Source organism: Aythya marila (genome assembly GCF_965140915.1).
Source record: "Aythya marila genome assembly, chromosome: Z".
Taxonomy (NCBI): domain Eukaryota; kingdom Metazoa; phylum Chordata; class Aves; order Anseriformes; family Anatidae; genus Aythya; species Aythya marila.
In genome coordinates, this window is record NC_139080.1 from 79,961,993 (window position 1) to 79,985,019 (window position 23,027).

The window sequence follows — 23,027 nt, forward strand, 5'->3', positions numbered from 1 at the left end:
AATTCATGCCTGTATCCTATTTAATAACGTAAATTAATTATTTATTTGCCCTCTATAAACAATTTATAAATGTACCCTTACTATTAAGTGTGACTGGTATGGCTTTACTGGGACCTTTAGTTCCACAACAAAACATACTGCAGTATTTTACCTGTTGCATTAAGAAGTAAACCCTACTTAGAATGAACTTCATGGAAATGCACACTTGGAGATGTAACAGCCCACCAAATTATTTATTTTTGTTCGTTTTATTTATTTACATTTAGCGTTTTATTTACTTCAAAATTCAGTGATATGCAATGGATTTTCCAAAAGTGCATGTGAGTTGGTTAAGTTTTCGCTGTAGATGAACCAGACTCCCACTGAGGTACAACAAAATTTTACCCCCTCTGTCAGACAACGGTTAGATAAATGCAGGTTTTCACTCTGGAGATTTAACTACCCGATTTTGCAAGCAAACAAGGTGCCACCGAGGCAGGCTGCCACCACTGATGGGCTGAGGGTGGATGTTGCTACAGATTTCCCAGCAGTGGCTGGTCCACATGCCGAGTCCCTCACAAACTCCCAGCCACACACATGCCCTTCCAGGCACACTGTAAATGTTATCAGGTTGTGGCCCTGTATATTACTGATGAAGCCCACACACATCTTATCTTCATCGCCTCCACACCGAGCTGTGAGCAGCCCCTGAGGCCCTCGCCGCCCTTCAGGGCACGCGGTCGCCATGGCAGCCAGGCAGCCGCCATCTTGTGTGCCCACGCCTTCCTCCTCAGGCAAGGGCCGGGCGCTCTCAAAGTACACCGGCGAACGACCAAGCCCACCCAAAGTCTCCTTTTCTTGACCAAGAGGGCATGAAAATGCTAGGAAAATATGCGTATTTCATTAATCCCTCATTTGGGAGGAGAAAAAAATGTAGACGTTGGAAGTGGTAGTGTGTGTTAACCCAGCGCCAACAATCACTTTTTTGGAGAAGCTGACACCCTATATATTCCCAGCATCAAACTCAGTTACTTGTTTACGATGTGCAAGGCACTCTGCGGTAACTCCTGGCACAGCACTGGCCTGCCTTCACTGTAAATGTTTTTCTTCTCATGTAGGAACTGCGTGGAATTTAGAGCCAATACTTACAGCGCAGCAAAAACGTAAAGAAAAGTTCCTTAACGGCAAGACACAAGAAACAACACTTCTGAAAGTTTTCCAATCTGTTGTCCGCACTCCTCCTTCCCTGGGATGTTTCTGCAGCTCAGTGAGTGAGTAATCAACCACAGCTTTGCAACAGTGCCTCAACTCGAGGGTTGTGTGTGTTTGTTTTTGTTTTTTTTTGATTAAGCTCAGAATCTTCTTTGAAAAAAAATCCTTTTAGAGTCACATTTGAACATTCAATGCGATGTAACCTACTGATAAGCGAGCACTGAGCTGGGGTGTCACTGGTGCTGCACCTATCGCTGGTGAGAGTGCCTGCAGTGGAAAACCAAGCCAGAGCAGCCTCTCGTATCTCCGCAGCCTCAGAGGAAGGCAGAACGCTGGAACCACGATTGCCTAACTCCGAAAGAACGACCCGTCAATAACAAACAGTGAGCAAGACCAAATGCCAAAAAAAGAAGAAAAAAAATTGCCACCCAGCTATCAGAAAGAGCACAGCATGGCCTCTTAACTCCTTCTTCCCAGCAGTCTGGATTCATTCATGAAAAAGACATGGCACCAGGGGGAAAAAAAAAAGAAAAAAAAAAAAACAGGCCCACAGCATAAAATTAATTCATGGAGCTCAAAATTACTCATCTATTTTAAGTCAATTAGATACTATAAATCACAGCCAAGTCTGTTTTTTGTGCATGTGAAAAATGCCTGTCTTAAATACTAAAATGTCCTTTTCAGATCTAAATTACGCTTTCTATGCCATCTCACAACACAAAAGCAGGAACAGTGGGGAAAAAAAAAAAAAAAAAAAAAAGAGTTCTTCTGCATATGAAGTTCACAAGTTGACAAAGGAACAACTACATAATCTGAATAAAGAAAAGAACTCCGAATTTCATAAACAAAGGAGACCACCAGACTCGAGCTTTTTAAAAAAGCACTGCTTTGTAAGCTATCTGAGGAAAAACAGAAAGAGAGCAACTATAACAGGAAACACACATGCACATTCAGGTAAAAGAAAACAAAATACAGAAGGTGGAATACAGACACTAAGAAATAACCAGAGTGCCACACAACATTACATGATATTTCAGGTCTTCAGGCCAAGAAAGAGGACTAAGACTGATGTGGATGGAGATACCAGATGAGAGTTCACAGACTGCAGCAGCAGAGAAGAATACGACACAGATGTTGTGAGTGCTGGTGTGCAAATCACAACTCAAGCCAAAAGGAGAAGGCTGCAGAATTTTAGGAGCTTGGTTTGGCTTTGCAGTTCCCCAGCTATTTCCACTGACCACGCACTTCATCACGTTGCAGAGCAAATTTGGTGCATGTGAACTGGATTCTGCCTGGAGGAAACTAAACTGGATGCTCTACTCTCAGCAATGTAAAATGCATTTCCACCCTGAGTGGAACATCAGGGTCTGAACTGCACATAGCTTAAACCTTACACATGGTGAAGGTTTTAGTTCGTGGGACCAGACTAAAATCTTGCCCAAAGTAAAGATGCCAAGCCTCATGCAACATGAACACAGGATCTTCAACACCCACTTGTGACATCTTCTGGTCTGCTTCTACCAAGGCAAACGGTGAGCTAGTTCAGGAGACATGCTGTGCAGAGCACACAGGTATACTCACAGCCTATCTTATCTGCACGTGTGGTGTTATCTTGCTGTTGCTTGGTCAACAAGACAATTCTTTGCGGAATCTGGAGTTGCTAGAAAGGCCTGCCAGCGCCCTGCAAGGGTGATGAATACAATTTTCCAGCGCTGGTTTATGCGGTCCTTTGAAGATCGCTCCCTGGAGATACACAACACTGAGTAGTTCTGAAGATGTCCTTAAACTGTAAAATGACAGTCACACATGGGGAAAAGGATGCATGTATTGGAATAACTGAACAAGCAAACTTTAGATAAAGATCTGTCAAGTCCAGCATGAAACTCAGGCAACCCAAGCAGGATCGGTGTGGTTAAAGGCTGCTCACTGTTTTATAATACATTCTCTTCGCAGTGCCTCTGACCTAAATAAGAATGTCCTTGCTTTTTAGAAGATGGTTACTCAATGGTTCCTTTCTGCACTCTGTCTCAAAGAGCACTTGAGCCTTGCTGTGATAATCACAGTAAAATGTAAAGGGGATGTAACCTAAATCCCAGGAACTCAGCTGTCTTCCAACCCAAAGAAAATGCCAGAGACCCAAGACCAGAAATGAAATGCCCTTCAAATAAGCGCAAGGCACAACAAAAGGTATCTAAGCCTATAATTGCATCAATCAAGAATTTGCAGCAGATGGAGAGATGCAGTTGGAAACACATTAATCTCTACAGCGTTCTCTATTAGGCTATGCAATCTCTCTTCATCACTAGAAATGTAGAGAAGAAAAAAAAAAAAAAAAAAGAGTTGTTGGAGATGTGTAAGCCTTGCTAGCATGAAAGTAAAAGAAGTCTGTGTCCCCGTGAAGCCTATCTTTATAAAACATTTCTAATGAGAATCCTGCAACTTCCCTAACTTTCCCTGCAGATGCAATAGCCAGAGAACAGAAAGATAATCCTTAATAGGATATATTTTTCCCAAAGCAGCTTGCTATCAGCATCAGCCATTAGAACTGGATTTAAGCCCCATGGGAGTACTGGGACTTGATGGACAGCAAAGTCTGATCAGGCCCTTCACTTTCTACTTCTGAGCATTTACCTTCTGCAAGGCCTTTTACCAACACCTCCCGAGAACCACACTGCTTTAAGCAACCAGCTGTTAGGGCCAACAAAACCCCTCCACAAAGCCCACACCACACAACCCCCGTCTCCAGGTAGAGATGGTGAAGGCCCTGCTGGAGCACCAGGTGCTTCCAGCTCACACAGTTCTTGTGCTGCGTGCTGAAGGACGGGCATAATTTGCCCCTCAAAGGGAGCAAGGGGAACTCACAGGCCAGCTCCCATCACATCCCAGCTCTGTGCCCACCACCAAACCCAGGGGCAAGCTTCCCACCAGCACCACGTTCAGGGATGCTTACAAAACGGGGCTGCCTAAGGCCAGTCCCTGTTTCTGCAGGAAGGGGGATTCTGTGGCATGCACTCACAGGTGGCACTCTCAAGACTTGCCCGTATCTTTGCTGCATCGCCTCTCTCCTTTTCACTATTTACACAGTCCGTGCTGAGTCCTACAAAAGCCACAGGACCTGCCCATTGAGCTTTCTCCTGCTGGTGCTGTGGTGTTTCTACTCCTGGCAGCCCCAGGGCTTACCCTTAAGCCTCCTGTTTGCTTGTGCCACATTATAGCTTTTAGACAAGCTGGGAGTTTTCTTACAACTATTTGAGAGCGCTGCTGTGGTCAGCACACATGCCGCATGCATCTTCAGCAAACCAAAGTGTATATTTCATTCACTGGACTTTCAGTGCAACACTTAGTTATATGCAAAAAACATCATCACTTGCAGCAATTTGTTTCATTAGGAGCAGCAATTACCAAAGTAGAAACAAGTACTGAGAAATCAATTTTCTCTGTTTTGGTAATCTTACCTATTGACTTAAAAGAGACATTGCTTGATCATAAAAACCTCGTATCAAACCCGAGAGTCAGGTAACATTTGCTTCTCTTTTGTGAGTTTGGCCATGCCTGTACACTGACAGTTCCAATAACCCACTGAAATATTAAGAGCGTTTTCAAGTTTTCTGGAATCAAAATACAAGAGGTTACAGTGATTTGCTTTCATATTACTCCTCGGACAACATTATTGAAAGAGCTGTAAGGAAAGCAAAGGTAAAGGTTGTCTAGAGGCTGAAATTTCTCATGATTCATCTCAGGTTAGCATGACCTTTCCCACTGTTTTGAAACTTGTTTTTTCACACTCAATAGACTAAAAAAAGTTTTTGTGTTTTTTTTTTTTTTTAAGCACAGTGAAATAATAGAAGAGTATTTTACCACTTCTAATTTCAAGATATGCAAGTCTTAACCCAAAAAAACGCGGAGAGAGAGAGTATTTACATAATCACTGTTTCAGAAAGCTGCCCATCTCCCTCTAAGATCTGATACACCAGCACTGTTCAAGTCGCATGGCTTTGTTTAGTACATGATGCACCAAATGCCTAGGTGACCTATAACATTTGTGTGGATTTGAACACAATATGAAGGACACCGTGCTGCAAGGGCAACAACACCCTCAAATGAAGCCAATACAAAAAGACTCCCTGCCCTTGAACTCTGTAATTAGTTTTCATGATTTCAATCTCGAATTCAAGCATTCAGTACACCACCCTACACTGAGTAACAGGTTCCCTTAATGCTCCTATTCCAAGTATTTGTGTTATTTCTGAAAACAACTTTTCAAAGCCAACTGGCAGCTCTTTAGGCTATTGCTTTTCTCTTCCACAAGCATTCTCTCACATTTGCAGATAAGAAAGGAAGATTATCCCTCCTAAAGTGCTTTTTACATTTCATTCAAGGTGAACAATGCAAAGAAACTCTCCTGTGTGTAGGTGCTAACTCTGCAACAGCAGGACTGCATTTCAAGCCCTGTAAACTGAAACTGGGGATTAAGAGGAGACACTCGGTAACAATGGTCACCCCGCATCAACATTCTCCGGAGCTGGATTCAGTCCTACCTGCCGGATTCCTGAATGGACGATTATCTCCCACTTATTCAGCATGGGCTAATGGGTTACGATAACGTTTGTGATGTTTGTGCATTTCATCTGAACTCACAAACATATGTGCGTGCACACCCGCACGAAAAATCTCTGCTGTTTTTTCCTAGTGGCCACGTTGCTACAGTGCTGTGCTGCGCAGGAAAGCAGGGCTTCATTCCTGCTCTAGTTATTTCACTCCCCAGGGCTTCCATGAATACAACAAATGAAATCACACGGACCGTGATCTTGTCAGATCTCATAAGCAAAGCAAGATTTGGCCCGGTCATTACGGGAATAGCAGATTTCAGATAGAGGCTCCAAGCAAGTATATGCAACTTACATGCTTTCTGTACGCTGAGTTGAAGTTGCCCATTGCAGCCTCCCTCTGAGACCTTCCTTTGCTCCAAATACCTTACTGAACTGCTTCTCACGTGGAAGAGGGCCCAATAGAAAGAACATTTGTACAAATGGCAAAAATAAGGAGCCAACTACTGGGTTTATTTAGGGTGCCTGCAACTCACAAGGCAATTGGAAACAAATCGCGCAGGAAGCTCAGTCAGCAAAACACAATTAAAACGATTTATTAGGATTGGATATGCAAAGAAAAAAATCAGGGAACTGTCAACCAAGATGCCAACAGTGTAATCTTATTAACCTGTTACAAAACAATTAAAAGTAAGGAAAAGTAACGATTGATTGTTCTCACTGTAAGCGTTAAGAAGCTCAAAACTGGTATTTGGTTAATCTGGCAGTCCAAGTGAGAAGTCCCAGCACAGGACAGACAACACACTGAAAGATTGCAGTGTGCTTACTCTACAGCTTCTGAGCAGTATCAGTCACCTGGGTGCACACAGACTGGCAATACAAAACAACAACAGCTTACCTAAAATTACGTTTAGAAAGCGGAATAGAGACACTCTCTACAAAAAGGCACAAAAAGCAGTTGATATCTACCAGTAAAACGTGGAAACGCTGTCTTTAAAAGGCCTCATGGCTTACAGCAGTAGAATGGCAACTTTCCAAGAAGGTTACAATTACCAACAAAAATTCTCCCTGATGCTTAAGAAGTACACACACAAACATTTTTTCTAAGTGCTTTGAGAAAACTGGGGCACATGTATTAAAACTGGATCCTCGAAGCTAAATGAACACTTATGTCTACGTAGGGAGGAGTGACTACCCAGCCCCAAGAAGGAGCTGGGAAGTTAGGATTAAACAAATTAAATAATACTAAAAAAAAAAAAAAAAAAAAAGGCCAAAAACAAAACAATAAAAACACACTACTGCTACAGATTTCAGATTCAGGAATTTCGATTTGCAAATGACTACTGGAAGGTTCAAGCTCCCTAAAGGAGTAAGTTGGGTGATGAAGAGCTGCTGTAACGGGTTGTGTGGAGCTGCTGTAGACTTGCCAATACATACTCGTATCCAGCTGGTCCCAATTAATAGGATATATCCTGGTGGTTGTTGGCAGCCTTCAGGCAGCTCTAACTTATGCCACGATGCAGACTGGCAACCAGAGGCCTGAAGACAAAGATTCTGCATAGATGGCACAAAGTCACCTCCTCACGCTGCAGAACTGCATCAGACAGCGACGTGGATGCAAGTGGAGCAATATAATGTCCCCAAGCTGATTTATTGATATAGATTAGTATAACGGGAGAAGGTAGGACAGACATTTTATACCCACAAGCAAACACTGTTTAATCCTCTTGTTAAACTGAGCACAATTTCTGCCACCTGCCCCTCCACCCCCCTGCAGTCTCACACAGACACCTCATGAACACTTACTGGAATCACTACGTCTCACTGCGACAAATACACGCTTAAACAGTAAGTTGAATAATATATTCTCAGAGAAACCTGGAGGGCTCAGTTGCCTGAAGATACCTGTCCAGTGCCCTAAACGGAACTTCTGTACAGATACATTGTTCTTTGTGAGGCACAAAACCCGCCCTACCAAAGCAACAGGATAGCTTTTCATCTCTAACCTGAAACTTTGTTATGACAAGAGAAAAGTCCTGATGACGGTAACATCGGTGAAGTTACAGTAAGCAGATTAAGGCACTCATTAAATGCAGAAGGTCCATATTACATATTTTTAGTATTTTCTTTCAAAGTAACATTCATGCGAATTTCACGGAAGGGTAAGTTTATTCAGAAACTTGGAAATGCTGCGTATACAAGATGTGCCAGCAGGTTCAATATTTGGAATATTAAAGAACTGGATCAGACTGTAAGCCAGGCAATCAATAAAACTGGAAGCTGAGCAGTAAGACAGAGGATTCTGCTGCTCAGAAGAGCCTTAGAAAAACAGGAACAAAGACAACATCAAAGAATTTATATTTCATAACGTGGGTTCCCATTTTACGATTCTCTGCTCTTTTTAGTTTATTTACTTCTGGGTGTTTTTAAGCTGAATGATTATATACATTTTTAATACTAAACATAGCCTCTTAAAACGAAGAGTAATGTTCAGTGAAAGCATAGTCACAGCAACATCGGTCTCAGAATGGAGTAACGAGGCTAATTCATACAGTTTAGACTGGGACTCAAAACTTCCCCCAAAATTCTGAGGCGTTCAGACTCCCGAGAGTAAACACAACCAATTTGGCAAGCATGCCCATGAATATATTAACCAACAAGAGCCATTCTCCCCACCCAAGTTCATATATATCGGGGAGAAAACATGAAGCTCAACTAGCTAAATATCCCAGGCTAAAAATATCAAGGACTCTCTCAGCTGGAAGTTGTTAGCTGATAAAAATAAGGAACCAGGACAGCAGGAATTCTTTCCCTTCCCTGCAGAAAACGAGCTAGGTTTGGGAGGAAAGTATTCAAAACACAATAAAAGAGGTGACTCACCCCTATCAACGTGCTGGTGGCGTGGGGTGGGGCGGGGGAACGGGGATGCAAGCCCAACCAGGGTGTCCTGCTGGGAGGAGAAAGGCTGGAGAGGTTTGCACGGCGGCTCTGCAGTACCTCCTGCGTGGCGTGGTGCTCCTGCCCTGCGGCACGGGGCAGGCGAGCGGCGGAGCTAGAGCCTGCTGCCAGCAGAGCCATCCTGCTCAGGAGGGTGCTCCTCAAGCACGGGCCAAGCTGGGGATGTTTCCTTCCACTGGTCCTAATCCGGAATCAGCCCCCTACCCTACATGATTCCCAACACGTTTTTATCAGCTTTATATGCTCAGAAGAGTAAGGAAGGCCGGTGGGGTGGGCGCATGTCGACTACAAGATAAGCGCAGCAGCCACGATGCTTAGGACAATCAAACCAGGACATCACCTAAGATTCAAGGTTATTGCGCTACTTCATTTTGGATGGAAAACCCTTAAAATGATGGAGAAAACACATAAAGAGAAATTACCTTCATATAGCATATCTCGGACTGTCTAAGCATTTTGCTATATCACAACAGAAACTCGTGTGTCATACTGGGCCATGCCACATCAGAGACACTTGAATGGATTTGGGTTTTTCACAACCACCTCACACATCTTCTTCCATGCAGCATCCCACAGAAGTGTGGGGTGCTTCTGTACGCTTACATCTTCACACACCCAAAGCACTGGACAGTTTGGAAGAGAAACCAAACACCAGTATAAGCCTTCTCACCTGTAGCAGATGCTAGAAAACACTCATATTCCAACCACTTCAGGCAGTGACATCCCTGGGCTTTAAGTAACACGTGCAGAATATTAAGAGGTAGATCATCTGTGGGTTGGAAACTTACAGTTTATGGAACCTGAACCTTTGAAGTTAAAGATAAAAAAACAACAGACTACTATGTAAGGACACCTCAACATCTGTATTAACAGAATGCCACAGCGTAGCCTAAGGGCTGACTCACACCACCAAATGTTCCTACCTTTTCTACCACCCTGCAGATCCCGATTTCTATGTGCTGGATGGAAAAGCAAGCAGCACCAGTGCTCAGGAGTTCCCCACGCTGAGGAGCAGGTGAAGTGTAAGTGGGTAGCCTGGCCCTGGGAGCACCCACGGAGTCAAGCAGATCACACACCTCAGGGCAGACCCCATCACGCTTACATCTCACAGCTGCAGGACTGCAGAGCACAGATAGTGCCGGTGGCTTCTGTATTACCCCCAGACATGGAACACCTGGCCTGTCCTCTTCGAATGCTCCTGATGAACCCAAGAGGCTGCCGCTTGCTTAAGAGCGCAGGCTCCATCTCACAAACCAGTGCTCCACGTTAACCTCCCCTCTCCCAAAGCCTGAGCTCTCTCCTTACATGACAAAACTGTACCGTGCACGTTATACTGCATAAAGGCCTTCCACAAACAGCTGTTTGAGGCTTGGTGGTTTCAGGATGCTACGAGGTCAAGCAGGTAAGTAGTACAACTCTCCAGACCAAGTCCACAGAGCTGGGGGGGAGAAATAAAGGAGGAGGGAAAAAAAAAATGCAAAAGAAGAGAGATCTTCGGGGGCACAAAAGCTTCTTCAGGTCACTTGGACTGCCGAAAGGGAAGAAAAAATTCTACCTTTTTTGGATAAGCTCATGTCAATTGCCAGCGGCTATCCAGGGAAACACACTGAGAGAGGCTTTTTGGAGGAATCAGAAGCAGCTTGTTTTACCTGATAAACATCAGGGGAGCTGTACGTTCCTCGGCAGAAAAAATTACATACACGGACATCTTTCGTTATTTTCAGCCACTTTCTTTCAAATGGCTTTAGCTCTGAACATACGCTTTAACAAGTTTGGTTGTTGGCTACTCCAGTTACTGCTCCTGAAGAGAACTAAATCACAGGAGATGAATATAAAGCCAGCCTTGGTGAGGTAATTGCAGGTTTTACGCAGCAGACCACAGCCAGGCCGTAGGTAGGAATAGCAGATTTCATGGTTCCTGACCAAGAGACGTGACAAGAGAACAAGGGTACAACTGAATGAGCTAGGATGTGGATCAAGAGTGCAGTTAGCCCATCAGCTTTGCCGATGTCTCTTGTAATTATTTAAATCAGAACACGTTTGCTTTTATTTTTTAATGACACCAGCCTGTTTCTGTGATTGCATGCATGCACATTACGGGCAGTTGCCTGCTCTGAGGACAAAGAAGGTATGAGCCTTGTCCGCCAGGTCTGAGCACAGCCACACGCTCACACGTGTGCACGCGCACACCCACCGAAATGGAGAATCAGTAGACCCACCTTCCAGCTGTGAGAATGCACCAGTCATCCTCCTCCACCTATGTTAATTCCTTAAATACGCTGTTGTATTGGAAAAATGGAAATTCCTGGACTGTCACGGCCATGCCAAGAAGAAACAGTCACAGGACTCGTTAAAAGCTCAGCTGAAGCCAATTAAGGAATCACAAAGGCAAAATGAACAGGACAACATTTCCATTTTGATGCTACAGAATACATGGGAACTAATTTGCCAAATTTCGTCATTGGTATCTCCAACTTAGCTTCCTGTTTACGTTTCCAGCACTTTCGGAGGACTTCAGAATAAGGTGTTAGAAAACACGAAACACACATGACACTGTTACAGGTCAGGCTTCCCTTCACTTTCCTTGTTCTTCCACTTGTATCCTGAATTAGGGAGAATTTCAATTGCTTCTGCTGAACAGAAGACTGGGTTCACTCCAATACGTAACAAAACGCTTCTCAGAATCAAATTTCTTCTCCACAACAATGAGCTATACCAGGGAGCCCCCTCTTTAATCACACATTGAATACGTGCAGTGTGTAAAAGAGAAATTAAACAGAAACTAACACCAAAACAGTTTCATAAGTTTTCAGTGCTTCCCCTCAGCTGCACTTTTCATCCCCTCTCTGGCATTCACAGGAAGTTCACTTTGCCTGACGTTCCCTTTTGCTTTGCCCTTGCTGCCTTCCATTCACTACAGGAACGTGCCCAGGCCACAATGGTGCATCCACCACCATCAAAAAAACGACACAGCAGAACTCACACTGGAAGAAGAGGAAAAGAGCGCGATCTCTGCGTGTGCATCAAGCATCCCGGTTTGCTTCAGGACCCGTGGCTATTCCAGAGACACACAGTTGCTGGAACCGAGTATCCCAAGTGCTTTGGAAGTGACAGTGAAGGGTATGCTTCCTTCATTGCTGGTTAATGTGAACCAGAACTGCGTATGCAGCAGCTCCATGTCCCAGCAAGGTAAGAAAGACAGACTTTCATCTTTGGACGATGCGTATTTTAACTGACCGAGCTACGAGGGATCAGGACGGTATGACAGAAACAAGCCCAACCATTGCACGAAGTGACAGTCACAGAGTCATCCAGGCTGGAAAAGACCTTCAAGAGCACCAAGTCCAACCACCAACCCGACCTACCAAGCCCCATCACTGAACCACGTCCCTCCATGCCGCATCCCCCCGTCCCTTGACTGCCTTCAGGGACGGGGACTCCACCACCCTCTGCATGAAGGAATTCTTCCCCCTGCCCAGTCTAAACCTCCCCTGGTGCAACCTCTGTCACTGACATGGTCTGCAGTGTTCAGCAGGTGCTTGTGGAAGAGGCTAGAACAGGGATCAGGTATGCTGAAAATCTGCTGCGTGCACGAGTGTAGGTTTTCAAAGGCTTTTGTTTCACTAGCAGCCTAAATAGTGAAACCGCAGAGTCCTTTTCCAACTTTCTGAAGTATTTTACAGGACCTCTACCAGATAGTGATGAGTGCAGCGCTACTCAATCCAGATCTGTATTTTTATAAGGGAAAAATAATTATGGCTTTATGAGAACAAAACCTTTTCCTGTCTTTTATGATTTTTATTTTTTTTTAATAAATGAGTAATCGCATGCAGAATTGGAGACTGACACCAGGCAGCTCAAAACTCTTATTTCTCCTGACTTTGAATAATTAACTACAGACTTAGAGGACTGCTTGGGGAGTATTGGAAAAGAATAATAGTAAGAAAAAAAATATGCATGCTCTTCTGAATGACTAGCATAGGAACATCTATGAATCCAATAGTGCAGTCTGATTTTTATTATCTATGTAAGACGTCCAAAGAAAACAGGATCTGCTTCTTTCATTCACGTTATAGGTTCCCCAACCATAGTTAGGCAAATTATTTAAGTCACACATCTTCATAGCAATACAGAGTTTCCTTCTGGTTTTGCTGCATGATATTGTCACCTTATTTCTAAAAAGAATTCAAAGTATGTATAACTAGGTTTGCAGTTACACATCTGTACAGGTATTGGTCTCATCAGAATAAACATCTCTTCTATAAAGAATCAGATGTACAGATAGTAAAATTAGGAGTGACAGGGAACTTGAGTAGCAGCAACAGAAGTCAAAAATACAAATGTGCTGTACCTTTCAGATCTGCTTGTCAGGCATATTGCTGTTACCAGAGGCATATTTTCATATTTCTCAAACCTTTTTTCATCTTCCGATCTGAAGCCTTCCTTTATCTCTCCAAGCTTTGTATTTTCTTACATACTGTCCTGTGCACAAGCAGTTCTCTGTTCATTTGTTGATCGCATACTTTTCCTGCTCCAATTCAGAAAACCAGCTTCCATTTTACACTATTTTACAACATGCAGCAAAAACAAACTTCATTCCCCAGGACAGGAAACACGCCTTCCAGTTTGTACAGCATCCCCTCCACGCACAGCGCTCTGCAAATATTTGATCACGGCAGAAGTTTCTGATCCTTAGGACGGAGCAGAGCAGAGCACAGCAGAGCAGTCCCCTGCGAGACCACGGCTGCAGGAGGCAGCGGCAGCAGAGCAGCAGGTTACCGAGCTGTAGGAAGTGCTTTCAGAAGGTGCAATAAATTCAGACGACTTCTCACTATATTACTCAGAGGCCTTGACTTATAATTCACATTTCAAGGCAGATTAAACAATATACACCGATTCAGGAGGGTTTTAATAAAAAGCAAGTAAAGGAGCCCAGGAGTTCAAGAGGCTGTCAATGGGAGCCATAACCTTCACTTCTCACAGTTTCAGAGTCAGCAGGGAGCTTCGTTACTCCTGACACACCTGATGAAATTTCATTAACTCATCCACACTCCCTACCTTACAAATGGCTTTTGCCAACTCCCCTCCACCACCTCAGTTCAAAGGACGGACGAAGCGGGAGCAGCCAGGGCCACGCAGGACTAGCCCCCTGCTCTTCAGCTGTGGGGGGAGAGGAGCTGTAAATAAAGCACTTAGTGTGAAGAAGGCAAAGGGCTATTCGTTTTATCAAGTCTCACTGCTGTAATTACAAGTATTTGATAAAGCACCGCAACTTTTGTAGCGCGAGCATCAGAAGGAATCCTTACTTTCGGCCTCATAAATCTCTGAATATTTATGACACAATCACACAGCCTGTCAGCCACATGATCCATTTTGTCCTGAGACTGTCAAGAACAACATATTTATTAAGGAATTATAGTTCCATTTCTGCACTCGAATATTTTCTTCAGAAAGTTCAGAACTTCCCAGTGACAGGCCACGGTATGCCAACACAACACCACGGGCTAGCTCAGGTTGCAAGGACTTTGCTGTAACTTCTTTTAACCAATAAAAACTAGCTCCAAGACTAACATTGCCACTTTTAGGAACATCAAGTTGATTATCACAGAAAACAAACAGTACAGAAGATACTTATCTTCTTCTAACTGCCAAGAAAAAAACTTGACCCCAGCAATGGAACATTATTTGTTTCCCAGTCTCATTCAACGAATGTAAAAGTGCATCTGCTAATAACAAGACATTTTCAGTATCAATATGAAAAAAAATACTACATGCACAGCTGTGGGACTTACATAGACTGGCAAGAACTACCTCTATGCTTACAAGACACTGGCTTCTTTCAAGAAAACGTATAGGAATGCTTTTTTTTTTTTTTTTCTCCTTTTAAGGTGAAATCACCTCCCAAAGTCAGAGACATTGCAAATAGAATGGAAGTGAATATAAAACATGGGACACTGTCATCAGCTCTTCCTTCCCATGACATTCATTTCTCGAAATCCTCTCTCTTCCCAAACGAAATGCTTTCTGTCTTTCAAAGACTGTCATTTCTTTAGGAATGAGAGGCTGTAAAGAAACAGAATAACAAAGCCCAAGTAGCAAACCACCACTCTCACTTGTACTTGTGGCTTGATCAATCTAACCAAGAGTTTGGGTTTAGCATGCAGGGTTGGTTTCAACCAGACCCAAACAAATTTAGCAAGAAGCACTTGGTTGCAGCACAGCCAGTTCCCAGTTAAAATACCCACCTGGACAACCGGGCTTCACTCTGAGGTGCACACCCAAAAGCAGTAAAGCCTCACAGTGATGGGATCAAAAACCACCTGAGGTCTATGCTAGGAGGCACTGAAGTGCAGCACAACCCTCACAGACCACAACCACAACCAAAAAACCCTACCTTGCCATGAGAAGTTTGATCTCCAACACCTAGACTTCTACAAATTGGTATTTTACTAGTTGATATCTGTACAGGAAACAAGGTGGGGAAAAAAGGTAACACTCCCAGTGCACTTAAAAGAAGGAAATCCATCCAGTCACTGCTCTTTCGTAGGTGAGTCCTACTTAAAAAACAAGAAGCTGCAGTACACCTGCCCTGAGAAAGGATGTCAGCTCTTTGAAATAGATATACATAGAGATCTATATTGAGATTGATGACAAATGGGCGAGAAAAGTTCTGTTCATTTGCATTTTTGTCTCTTTTACCAGAAACGAAGCTGTTTTTCCTACAAACAAGACGTGTATGTCAAATCAGCATGCAGGCTTGTGTCTGGAGGAGCCGGAGGCTGAACCTGAGGAGGCTCCGTCCCTTCTGGGCAGCGGGATGAGGAGCAGCACTACATTAGGGGAGTGCTGTCACCCCCTATGTGAGCTACGTGCACCTCCAGGACTAGCTGAACAGCACACATCAAGCTCTTCTTCCTTTCCCCCCAGATGTCACCCATTTTTCTGCGTTTTCCAGAGATTGCACCATTTTCCTGCTCAAACTGGGGAACCCAGGGCTTTTGGAAAACCTGCCCAACCTCACTGTCCCACTGCCAGAGCACTCCCATGATGACCAGAAGGCAGGATTTTGGCCATTTGTGTATTCTATATTAGTCTGGTATTTGGGGTAAAAAAAAAAAAAGAGGAAAAAACACCCAAGAAACAGAAAAAAAAAATCTCAAAATGCCATAGCATGTATAAAAAGATAGAAAAAAAAAAAAAAAGAGGAACTGTAATGCAGATATCATGCTTACATTCAGAAAGCATACTGAAGTCAATTCCAGAAGCAAGTTTATAAACATCTTCCAAATACAGTAACAAGAAGGAGCCAACATCATCTGCCCAAGGAAACAACCTGCAGGCTGGGTTGAGGTTATTTGAAGGGGTGACTGCACGGCAGGTAAGAAGGGACAAGTGGATCGCTCACTAAAAGTTAAGATTTAAGAGTTTTGATTCTTAGACTATCACAATACTTCCATATGCAGAGGAAACCGCTTTCATGAAATAAAAAAATGGCTTGAAAGAATAATAATAACAACAATAAAGAGTCATTATCAGTATGCTTCTGAAAATGAGAGGATATTTCAAGAAAACTCTTGCTGTCCTAAACCAATTCCATTAAGAGACTTTCATTAATGAGTTGTATGTAGAAACACAAAAGTGTAGACGGTAAATTGGGAAAGATCAGTAGCCCTTATGGGGACGCAAACAGGGTAAAGGAAAGTTAATAAGAGAGAATTTAATACAGACAAATGTAAAGTACTATGCGCAGGAATAAGAAATCAAATGCACAAATATGAAACGGGGAATAATTGGCTGGGTAGCAGTATTGTAAAAAGAACCTGGAGGGCATGTGGACTGCAAAATGGATTATTTATAAAAGAAAAAAAAAAAAAACAGGCAAGCATTCTAGGGAGTATTAGCAGCAATGTTTTATATAAAAAAGCAAGCAGTATGTATTGTATTAAAGGAGAGGTAATTATGTCATTCTACTGATTTCTGTGCTCAGATATAGACACTATACTTGTAAGATGGAGAAAAGCCAGAAAGATTCGACGGGCAGCAGTAACAGAAGGTTTGGAGAAGAAAAAAAATGACCCACCACAAAAAATTCTCACTTCATTTTCCCTCAGAAACAAAGAATTTGAAAGAAGCGGGACAGAAGTAAGATAGGATGTTATGGTCTTAATTACTGTGTCCTTTTAACTTCCCAGAGAGGCGCATTTTGTGTTCTCATCACCTGTTAGCCTCCTGGGACTGGGAGGGAGACACGTCTTGGAGCCTGGAGAAGCGTGGAGGTCATCGAGCCTTCTGAATTAAAATGTCTGCTGCTGCCTGAGCAAGATCCTCGCTAGCAGCTGAAAGAGTAGCTACTCCCTGACCATTACACTACATGACTGAAACGTAGAGGTCCGTGCCTCAGCCAGGCTGGGGCCAGAACAGGAGCTTCAGCTCTGCCCCAGCTCCTGCCTGCCCCTTTTACACACCAGCAGAGCAGGAGCCAACGGGCACCATCGCTGAGACACCCTCAGGCTGCAAGCTACGAGATGTTCACGGGGAAGAGCCACCACCCAGCTGTGCTCCTTGCAGGGCTCTGCCCTTTCCTGCAGCCCGCAGGGTCACGGAAGGACCACCTTTGAGGGCAGATGGCCGGCTCCAGGACGTGGCACAAGCTCAGATTGCTTCGGGAGGACCAGTCTCCTTTGCTGGAGGATCTTGCTTCAGGAGACTGGAAGTGACACTACGCTCCCTTCTTGACACCTGTCTCATCCCTGGGTGGGCCACGGGATGGCTTGATACCACAGGATAAGCATTTAAGACTAACTTTGCACAAGACCATGAATTGTTTCCTCGTTTTTGGGATACCCAACGTGGCGAGATGGCAACTCGGTCTTAGAGTGAGTGGCCAGAGAGACTGTGGAAGTTACACACAGGCATTAGAGGTCTATGTAATGCTCTGAAAAAAATGTATTAAAATAATGGTAATAACAACAATATGAGGCTACATGTTGCTCGTTAGCCACCCAATAATCACGGAGTATCTTTGCCTTTCACCTTTCCCCATCTGCCTGCCATTGCTACAACCAGCCCGGCACACACCGCCACAGGTTTGTGGAGCTGAAGCCGCCCTGGTGCTGTGCACCAAAGCAGCAGCAGATTCCTCCTGCAGGAACAGCAGCACGATGAAACAGGCAAGCGAAGCCGTAAGGCAGATACCGAATGACAACAAAACAGCGAATGATCAAATAGCTACTCATTACAAAAACAAGGCTCTATTTTGCACAACAAAAAGCAGAGTTCTTCCAGAGGAAAATCAGTAAATCACCAAGCGTGCAGACGAGGACAAAGTAAGGACTATGGTTAATATACAACCCCCGAGAGCCCCCGTTTACCCTGGCGCCCCTCCTCAGCCCTCCTCCATCTCCCCAGGTCACGCTGCCACCAAGTTGTCCCCAGCGTGGTGCCTCCAGCCCTCCACACGAAGGCCATTTCCCACCGCTCTGGCCAGTGTCCCTCGTCCCCTTCCTAGCTCCGGGTTCTCCCCTGAGGGCAGGAGAAGCCAGGTCCCATCACAGGGCCACGGGTGCCACCTCTGGGTGGGACAGGACCTACCCGACACCACGCATTCATTTGGGGCTGGCTCCCCAAAACCAAGAGAAGGACGCCCATGCATGCCCGCTGCACTGAGGACAAACTGTTCGCCCAAACTGTTCGCCCAAACTGTTGGCCCATCAATGGTAGCAAGCCCTGAGCATATGCAGGCCGATCTTTCTGAAAGGCTCCCATCCTGGCTACATTCAGCTGCTTTGTCATGCAAACGGCAAAAGGCACCTCCCTGGAAGGAAATCCCTCGGCCTTTCTCAACCAAATTTCAGGTGTTGCAGAGGAGAGGGGCACCCGTTGCTTTTCCATGGAGAACCTTTAAAATGCAGGAAGATGTATTCTTTCTTTGCCTAATGTTCAAAATCTGCCTAAACATTTTGCCTGAACTTTTACACGCACACAAAAATGAAACAAATGAAGCAAGGCTTACATGCGCCATGGCAAATCTTCCACCCAAACAGTTAAAGTTTGGCAAAGTTGTAAAAACCTTGTTTGGCTACTTCAAGACTTGTGATGCTATCATTCGCCTGTAATTTCAGCAAAATGAATTATTAATATATACTGGTTTCTGTTAATTACTGTCTCCTCCAGCAAGATTTAATTATCTCTGAGCCGAGCCCGAACCGTGCTCGCTGCAGCCCAGGGTGCATTTGCTGCACCCGGCGGGTCCGAGCGGCCTCCAGCAGCCCTCGATCTTCAGCAGCAAACGTCTGGCAGAGCCAGAGGAAGGTGGAATCGGGCACCTCACAAAAAGCTGGGAGAAAGCAACGGGGGGAAAAAAGTTATGAGCAGACTGACTGAGCAGAGGAAGCAACGCAGAAACTGAGTCCTCTTCCCCTTGGTTCTGGTCCTGCCAGGTACCTTTACGTGCCGAACCAGACGCGAACAAATATCCCTGCTTGAAAGTTGGGCTGGCATTTCAGCACGGCGCTGCACCAAAGTTCATTTCTGCGGTCCGTCACAGCTCCCCTTCCATCTGCCAGTACCTGTTAACTCCACAGTGCAAAACCAATCATCCCGAGAGGGCCTGAAGTGCAGCATATATATCACTTGGAAGGCTGTCCGTGATACTGTTGCAGGATAAAAGAGCACCTGAAGCCCTGTGATCAACAATACATACTCGGAAATAGTTACTGTTTCCAGAACCTTCTCTTCCGTGCTCTTCCTGATTAAAAAAAATACATTCTTCCAAAGCCGACTGCCGGCACAGTACGCCTGCAACTTCTGCACTGTCAAACGCAGCAGTGATATACTTCATCAGATAAACCTGGTGGGCTACACCAGTTAACAAACATCAAATCTAAAATTTGTATGAGATGAGGGATTAAACCACCCATTTTGTTTTCCAGGGAAAAAAAAAAAAAAAAAAAAAAAAAAAGGAGAGAAAGATCACTGCATCTTCTCACCACCTGAAACTTGAAAAACGAGCTCATCGTTTCCCAGAGACAGGCGGAGAACTTATCACGGATGGCAATTAATTGTAATCTGTATCTTACCTTTTGTGTAGTTTACCAACATGACAGTGGAGAGAGATAACCTCACTCATGTAAATTCATGCAACGCCATCTTTCCATGCTGGATTTTTTTTTTTTTCCCAAAAATTATGCCCCAAAATCCACATACCCTCCAAAACCCTACGAAATCTCAGAGCTTTTCTAAGCAGTGGCAGGATGCAATGAGGAAATCACTGGTCAGATTTCCTCTACGTACGGAGAACCCCGTGGGCACCAACAGAGAAGTGACACGAGGTGAGTAACTTTGGCGCTGCTCTCCCGCTCGGGAGGAGACAGGCGGCCACACCACCCGTAAGGAGGAGCAGTTCAGACACACGTCTGGCCAGCCAAAACGGACTGGAGGAGAAACAATGATGGGGAAGCCTTCTTTTCCCTCCAGAGCAGCAGCAAGATAGGTGGAAAAGAGGAAAATGACGATCTTCCCTCGTGCAACCGGCTGAGACCAGACTCACATGACATTTGCAAGAAGGGTTGTGCACAACAGCGGAGCCAGGATGCCACGGCAGCAGCAACCGAGTTCTCTCTTCCCCAAGGTCCTCTCCCATGCCAAGCTGAAGAGCAATCAGCGGCTGACCATGGAAGCAGCTTGCTTCCATGTTGTTATCATGCATCCTTTTATTTCAAAGGAAATCATCTAGCCTCGTGGTAATTTTTAAGAAGACCCTGCATGCCTGCTGAGCCCCAACAAGATAGGGTTGCTTTTTTGGGGAAAAAAATAAGTTTAGAAGACCACTGAAGGATGAAGGTGAGAAGGAAGACCTAATCCCTTCAGAATTTCATTTTCCTTATTGATAGACAGATGGCCCTACTTGCAAATGCCTTTAAAAGCGTTGCTTGAAAGGGTGCATAACTGGACGTGCAAATTTGTGTGGTCTGACCCCTCTTTCCCCACGACTGAAAGTTGAGAGGGTTCAGCCACTCCACCTCAGCGGGACCAAACTCCTGATCTGAATTAATCCGATTCTCAGGAATCCTAAAAATAAGGAAGCGATAACCGAAGAGGCTGATAAGAAAAATGTTAAGTCTTGTTCCTCTCGCAGCGAAGGAGGCCCCGCGTGGAGGAGCTGCTGTCTAAACACAGCCTTCCTCTCTGCCGGGTGGCCCAGGGGGCCAAGACAGGAGTTGTGTCACGGCGGCTCCAGAAGGGGAGGACAGGGCGTGACAGCACTGCTGGTTCTTCTCTCTCCATCCTCTTGGCGTTCGCAGGTACGGTGCGTTCGTCCTCAGCGCATTACCTAGCCGCACTGTACAAAAACCTGGTGTTGGTTTTCCTGGAACCCATCTGTCTGCACTGCACGTTTGTTGTTAAGGTACCTAACGCGGGTAATTCACCCCACAGGTCAGGCAGGAGGGGCAGAGAGTTAGACCGTAAACTGAATGCCATCTTCGGCACCGATAATTTGCCAAGGGCTACTATAAATGACTTGCAAAACTTGTTTGCTTTTTTTTTTTTTTAATAGAAATTACATAACCTCAAAAGACATAAATACTAAAGGCAGCTTACAGTGAGATGCCACATTACAAGCACATTTGGCATCGAATCGGTCCGTAGAATATATCACAGCCTGGATTATGAACTGCACGCAAACGTGCGTGTCTTGCACACCTGAAAAACGTTCCTCAGCAGGCTGATCGCACACCAGTCCTGCCCCTGTCACACGTCCTCGTGAGGAGCAAACACGTCCCATGGAACGAGGCCATCCGAACCCAAGGCAGTGTATTTATTTTTTTTACGTTACATTCACCCTGTTATTTCAAGTGTGTTTGGGAGAGCTGTTAGTGGCAACACGTTTTAGGTACTTAAAACCTCGAACAGATACAACGAAGTTGAATTATAGATTTGTTTCTAAAAACTTTCAAGATTCAAATGATACGATTACAACCCTGTTGTTCTGGATTAAAGAGCTACGTAGCACGGGAGCCGAGCGCACACGTTTCGCCTGCGATTCCCGAGCTAGCAGCCTCCCGCGGCTGTCAGAGCTGTGCTTTTACAGACGGCAACTTCAATCCGACGGCAACTTTTCCGAGCAGAGCACGAACTCGCGCATCACCCCGCTCGCAAGGCGCACTGCGCGGCTACAGAGCGGTGCAGCGCGAGGGGAAAGGAGAATGAAACCGGAAAAAAATAAAAATAAAATAAAATAAAATAAAATAGAAATGATAATAATAAAAAAATGAAAGTGTATGAACATTGCCACGACGGAATCTGATTGAACACGTTAAAGAGGAGCGCTGCGAAGATGGCACAGAAGAACAGCCCGCAGCCCGTGCCATGCAGCAGCATTCCTCCGCTGTGTGCGCTCAGCAGCCAGCCGCCGGGCTCGTCTCCGCTGCCCTCCAAGGCAAAGGAAGCAAGAGAGGGTGAAGAGAGAGGGGGGGGCGAAGGGGAAGAAGAGCAGCAGGGTGCTGGCGACCCCCCCCCGTTACCAGGGGGGCAGCATCTGGGGAAGGGAAGGGAGGGGAAGGGAGGGGAGGGGAAGGGGGGGGGGGGGGTGCGCCCCGCGGCGCTGCGGGAGAGCAGCGAGGCGGAACAGCACCATCTAGCCGGGCCCCCGCAACTTTGCTCGGAGCAGAGCAGGGCAAGGCGCTGGGAATAAATAAATAAATAACAACAATATTAAAAATAATAATAATAATAATTAAAAACACACACACACACACGCACACGCAGAGAAACCTCACTACCGGGAAGCCTCGCAGCAAACAGGGGGGAGACGGAGCGGAGGGGAGGGAGGGAGGGAGGGAGGGAGGGAGGGGAAGGAGGCAGAGGAGGGGAGGTTGTGTAGGGGTTTGGGGTTAGGTTTGTGGGGTTTCTGGGGCAGGCTGCGGAGGCGCCCCCCGGGCTGGGGTTTGCTGCGGGGCTGCCGCAAAGTTCCTGCCTCCCGACGGCCGAGCTGCCGGGGGGGGGGTGCAGGTTCCCCCCGCTCCCCTAACGACACCGGTTGCTCACCCCAACACCCCCCCACTCCCTTTTTTTTTTTTTTTTTTTTTTTACCTTTTACCCAAACTTTCACCGAGAGAAAAAAAAAAAAACAAAAACAAACAAACAAAAAACCCTCCCGTAACCACCGCCGCGCCGCTCCCCTCACCCTCCCCCCCCTCAGCGAGCGCTGAAAAGTTGCGGGAGCGCTGAACAGGAGCCCCCCGCCCCCCTCAGCCCCCTCTTTGTGTGTGTGGTGCCTGCACCCCCCCCCCCCGGCAGCCGTTACCCCGCTCCCCTCAGCCGCTGCCCCCC

General features: G+C 45.5%; 1 protein-coding gene across 10 annotated transcripts in view; it reads right to left on the minus strand.

Annotated features, from left to right (window-relative positions):
- The window catches only part of SSBP2 (single stranded DNA binding protein 2), a 190,277-nt gene that overhangs the window by 166,701 nt on the left and 549 nt on the right, over window positions 1-23,027 (minus strand). The window lies entirely within an intron of this gene.